This window comes from Pinus tabuliformis, chromosome 3_1 (genome assembly GCF_031772625.1).
Source record: "Pinus tabuliformis cultivar Carrire ecotype Pingquan chromosome 3_1, CPIR1, whole genome shotgun sequence".
In the NCBI taxonomy this organism is placed as follows: Eukaryota; Viridiplantae; Streptophyta; class Pinopsida; order Pinales; family Pinaceae; genus Pinus; species Pinus tabuliformis.
The window spans coordinates 801,736,630-801,743,049 of record NC_142301.1 but is presented as its reverse complement, the minus strand read 5'-3'; the positions used below and the strand labels follow the sequence as shown (position 1 = coordinate 801,743,049).

At 35.1% G+C, this 6,420-nt stretch overlaps 1 pseudogene; it reads left to right on the top strand.

Annotated features, from left to right (window-relative positions):
- The first annotated feature begins 379 nt into the window (after positions 1-379).
- Positions 380-3,703, top strand: LOC149189874 (potassium channel KOR2 pseudogene; annotated as a pseudogene).
- The last annotated feature ends 2,717 nt before the right edge of the window (positions 3,704-6,420 follow it).

Genomic DNA, 6,420 nt, shown 5'->3' with positions numbered 1-6,420 from the left:
GGGTATTTTCCTTTTCAAATGATCTTAAATTTAACCAGAAAAATTACAAATTTAATTGGTAAACTCTATACGATCTAAATATCCTAAAAGATTTTTCATGACACGGAATCTATTTATAAATTAAAAACAGATTCGAAACTGCCAAAACTATGATTTGAAAGGACACTCAGATTTAAACTCCTAAAACAAAACCTTCCCTAAAAAAGAGTGGTTATACGAAATTGATATGACGTTTAAGTATCTTCTCCAACTGAATTATAATCAAATTATATATACAGTTCCACCCGCACATAGTTTTATCATACATTCCCACCCACACAATTTATATCTTCACTTTCACTTTTGCTTTATATAAGTGGCTGTAAGTGTGGATTATGAAGCCCATGTCTATCCCAATCCTTTCTCAAGACGTGATTTGTTGGACGCCACGCCAAGATATTTACAGAATTCGCGTGTATTCTACCCCACGGCATTGAAAAACACTAAAAAGGGTGACTGGAACACGACTGGCCGACGCCCAACATCGGATTAGCATCCAAATCCTTAATCCAAGAAATGAGAAGACCTTCCTAATGTTCGCAGAAAAGCATTCAGTGTGATGTTATCAGTCGTCGCCTGCCAAGAATTGGCTATATAAGGAGAGTTCTAAAATTCCAGAACGATTCGGACTGGTTCCGATATTGTGGCAACATTCGTTTGAAGCAGAACCATACATTCACAGAAATGGCTACCAGGAGTAGACGAGAATCGCTGGAGGAATACGAATTAACGGACCATGAGGATTCAATCAAGTCATCAATTGGGAGCAAGCTGTCCTTATTCGTTAAAGAATTGGGTCTGGATCGAACCCGCGACGGCCGAAGTCAGGAAAGCCGACTGAGATTGGTTAACGGTTTTTCTCACAGCTTATGTTCGCGAGATTTTGTTATAGAAAAGGATGGTTCAGTGTATAAATGGTGGTCGCGGTTTATCCTGGTTTGGGCATTTTATTCCTCCTGCTTTACACCCTTTGAATTTGGGTTTTATCGCGGCTTGCCTAATCATCTGTGGGCGCTTGACATCGCGGCACAAGTTGTTTTCTTGGTAGACATCTGTGTTCAATTCTTTCTTTCTTACAGAGATTCACATACTTACACGATGGTGTATGATCGCCGGAAAATTGCTGTTCGTTATGCAAAAACAAGTTTCATTCTGGATTTTCTTGGCTGCTTGCCATGGGATATTATTTACAAATGTTCAGGCAGAAAAGAAGAGGTGAGGTATCTGTTGTGGATCCGGTTGTATCGGGTACGGAAATTGATTGATTTTTTTCAGAAATTGGAAAAAGATATCCGTATAAACTATCTGTTCACAAGAATTCTGAAACTTATCTCTGTAGAGTTGTATTGCTCACACACTGCTGCTTGCATCTTTTATTATCTGGCCACAACTATTCCAGAGGCAAATGAAGGGTCTACATGGGTTGGAAGTTTAAGTTTGGGAGATTACGATTACACTGATTTTAGGGAGATCAGCTTGTCAAGATTATACATAACCTCTCTGTATTTTTCAATAGCTACCATGGCCACAGTAGGATATGGAGATGTGCATGCAGTGAATTGCCCGGAAATGATATTTGTAATGATATATGTGTCTTTTGATATGATTCTCGGGGCTTATTTGATCGGTAACATGACTGCACTCATTGTTAAAGGATCCAAGACAGAAAGATTTAGGGATAAAATGGCTAATCTGATGAAATACATGAACAGACATAAACTGGACAAGCATACAAGGGCTCAAATCAAAGGTCATGTCAGGTTGCAGTATGAGAGTGCTTATGGTGAAGCTAGTGTTCTTGAGGATATTCCACTTTCTATTAGGGCAAAGGTTTCAGAGTCATTACATTTGTCAGAAGTTGCACAGGTTCCTCTTTTCAAGGATTGTAGTGCTGAATTCATAAGCCAGATTGTCACTAGATTAAAAGAAGAGTTTTTCCTTCCTGGTGAGGTGATAATGGAACAAGGAAATACAGTAGATCAGCTCTACATTGTTTCTCATGGGTCTCTGGAAGAGGTAATTGTTGGAGAAGATGGGTATGAGGAGATCATTGGACGGATTGAACCCCATGGTATCTTTGGTGAAATCGCTGTGTTGTGTAACATACCTCAGCCATATAATGTTCGTGTTAGTGATCTCTGCAAGCTGCTGAGACTAGATAAACAGTCTTTTGCAAACATTATACAAATTTACTTCAAGGATGGAAGACAAATCCTCACTAATCTTCTTGAGGGAAAAGATACAGATTTGAGAATTAAACAGCTAGAATCTGACATCAGTCTTCTTATTGGAAACCAAGAAGCTGAGTTAGCCTTGAGAGTTAACAGTGCAACTTACCATGGTGATATATACAGTTTGAAGAACTTGATTAGATCCGGTGCAGATCCAAATGGGACTGACTATGATGGAAGGAGAGCTTTGCATTTAGCTGCATGTAAAGGATATGAAGATATCACAGTTTTTCTCATTCAAGTTGGAGCAGAAATCAATGCTATAGACAAATTTGGACATACGCCATTGTTGGAGGCTGTTAAGGCTGGGCATGATAATATTTCTTCTATACTTAAACAGAATGGAGCAACTCTGGGCTTGGAAGATGCTGGTAGTCTTCTCCGTAAAGCCATAGCAGATGGGAATGCAGAGCTGTTAAAGCGATTGTTAGCCAATGGTATAAACCCCAATTCAATGGACTATGATCATTGTACACCACTCCACATGGCAGCTGCAAATGGTTTGCAATTGTTGGCAAGGATTTTGCTTGATTCAGGTGCAAGTGTTTTTTCATTGGATAGATGGGGAAACACTCCACTAGATGAAGCCCAAAAATGTGGCAGCAGACCACTCATCCAGATGTTAGAGCAAGCAGCAGCTAATGCTTCTGGGCGAGTTTGCTTAACAGATTCAGAAAATCAAGAAAGCGCCTCTTCTTTTAAAGATTCAAGAAGAGAGATGTTTGAGCCAAGGGAACAGGCCAAGTCCAAAATATGCACAGTGTTTCCTTTTCACCCATGGACTCCCAGAGAGAAGAGAAGAAATGGCCTTGCCATGTGGGTTCCTGAGACAATTGAAACCTTGCTTCAAGCAACAACACAGCACTTTGGTTCCGTTGGTACCATTGTTTTAACAGAAGATGCGGGAGAAGTTTTGCATGCAGACTTAATTCAACATAATCAAAAACTTTATATTGTTAATGTGGACGAGTAGCAACGAAGTTTGAAAGAAGCACACTGCTTTTTTCAATTTACCTCGGCACTACGAGGTGGGCTATGGAGAAAATCACGGACAGCATACTCTGAGAAAGGTTAAAGTCAGTTGGTCTTACAGGGAAAGGTTGTCTGTAAAAATTCTCATGGTCTGATACTATATTTCTTTAGTTGGGTTTGATGAAATCTTGGCCTCTGCATTTTGTTTTAGTCCTAATGTTCTATGTTCAATAGTGGAATAAGAGCTGTTGTTAATAATATATTTGGAAAAAACTCTAAGTGTACGAGAGCTGTGGTTGAGAATATACTCTGAAAAAGCTCAAGTTGTTCCAATCAAATTAGATTTTATTCACTGCAATGGTCACTTTTTATACTGCAGGGAATCCAGCTAAATTACCCATGTACTTTATCCTACAGTCTGAGATGATAAGTAATAAAAATATTAACTTTATCTTTTTTAACAGATATTTGTTCGAAATTGGGTACGTATTTGTTAAAATTGGGTAGAAATTTGTTAAAGTGGGATGGGCATTAGTTAAAATTATAATTTGCACAATCCAATCATTTAAAAATATATTTTAAATTTAAAAATATACTTTAAATACTCAAATATCATAATTTGGTTCTTGATTAATTTTCATTAAAAATAAATAAATTTGACCTGTACTTAGCTCCGCTTATTTAGAAACATATACTTAAATATTAGTGTGTACTTGAATTTTAACTAATGAAAGTTATTGATAACCATTTCATGTTTGAAATTGTATGTAACACTCATAATAAAATCTCCATAACTCTGAAATCAAATGTCTTTGACCTGAACATGCCATTACGTTTATATATATGGATATTACCAAGGAAATGTTATGGGACATATCCTCCACGAACATAATCACATGGAATCAATGTGGGGTTCCATCATGGATAGTTTGTAGTCAAGCAAGCATAATGTATTAAAAGTGTTTTAATGTTTCATAAGTGGCGGTAGATGTTGTCCTTCATGAGTTAGATCTTTCAAAGCTTTTAAGTGACATGTTGAGAAACTCGAGGTCTGGTGCAAGTATAGTTGAAGCAACACTTCCACTGTTCCACATGTGACATTGTGACATAGGATAACATTCATAAGTGAGAGGTGAGTTGGTTACATTGTGACAGGGCCCCGCACAAACAATCTATTAAAGGTGGGTGGCTAATACACTGAGGGAGAGCAAGTGGCAACAAGCAGGATTGTGGTCCAAATTTATTATGACAAGGAAGAGATTTTTTTGTTTCTGCTAAGTAGGTTCGATGATGCACTAGCACACTCATGGATTAATTGGTAGTTTCATTCAAGTGGAGATTTTATTTATGTTTGCATATTCATTGGATTTCAAAGAAACTACTTGGACTTGGATTCTAATCCAACTTACCTTGATCAAATGATCGAATTGTGAGTTATTGAACGACTTTCCTTTCTGAGTATGAAATATGCATGTTTTCTTCCCCTTGTCCTTTCTAGGTGACACCTATGAGAATTCAATCACACTAGATTGAGCACCTAATGAGATCTCATCATGAACAAAACATTTCAAACCACGAAAAAAATGTTGTGTTGTGGATATATATATATATATATATCTATATATATATATATATATATATATGGCATTATTTGATATAAAGTCTCTATTGGCTAGATGTTTATTGATCACTTAGTCTTGTAGACATATATTTAAGGAGACTAGGTAATAACCTTTCGTGAATGGTCTCATATCCATTTTTCATGGTTATATGTCCTTATGCTATATGTGCTTTTGCACAAGTTGGAAGTATTTTAATTCCTAATTGAATAAAAATATAGTTTTCCTTCTATGTGTGTGCAAATTGGAATTCACTAGGGAGCTCTCTTCAATTGGCATGGTCCACTCACATGTACCTGGAGTTGCATCAACAAGGAAGCACATCAATCAAAGGTGAAAAGGGGCCTAAATAGATTTACCCATGGAAAATTGAAAGCTTGCAATATTGATGGCAAAAAAACAAATAGAGAAAGACTAAGAAGTGAAGCCTAGGAGTAAAATTTCACATGGTTATCTACAAGTTTACAACTTCTATTTGTAATAATTCCTAAAGCATAAAATAGCCAAACTAAGGCAATTTCTTGATAGTTTTGTCAAAAAAGGTTTCCAAGGTAAGATTTCTACATTATTTTCTTGTTTATAATTGAGTTCTTCAACATCATTTCTACATTTTTTTTATTTTAATTAATCAATAAATGGTTTCTAGTGACGTTTTTAATTTTGATATTGAAATTTTACAATTAATAAATTAGATTTTGGTTTAGTTGAATGCTTAACCCACTTAACTTCGAAGTATGTGTTTAAGTGGTAATGGATAGAGTAAAACATAAATTACGGTAATAATTAATTATATACACATTTTTTACAAATTTTATAAAATAATTGTGTTTATAAATTGGAATGGTTGATAAAAAGTTTCTAGTTCTGGAGTATGTCTTAGAATTTCTTTTGTTTGGCTAAGAATTTGATTTCATGGGATGTAAGGAAATAGGTTCATGGCCCATGGCCCAAGAATCAGAGACATTTAGTAAGAGCAAAAACCATATTCAATCTATAATAAGTTAATTCCAAGTCGTCCTTTTTCTTGAATAACTATGATTAATCAACCTGGATGTAAGGAAATAGGTTAATGGCCCATGGCCCAACAATCACAGATATTTAGTAAGAGTAAAAGCCATATTCAAACTATAGTAAGTTAATTCCAAATCATCCTTTTTCTTGAATAACTATGATTAATCAACCTGCATTATGGATAACCACGAGGGATGATTGTCCCCAACATAAGTTTACCACGAGATTATAATCGTTTTTCCCAACATATTGAAAAAAATTAAGCAAAAAGAATTAAAATATTATGGATAACGAGCCACCAAATTCACTAGATATAAATTCAGTAAATATATTTCAAATATGTTTTTAACTAAAACATCATTAAAAAAACACGTTGTTGTTGTTGTTTTTTTTTTTTGTAATTTGTATTTATTAAATTTTAATTATTTAACATTACCAATATTTTTAAACATACTCAATTGATTTATACATTAAAAAATGATTTAAACAATACAAAACTACAATTTTGTTAAAAAATATAATACTTAATTCCAACTCAAAAAACATAT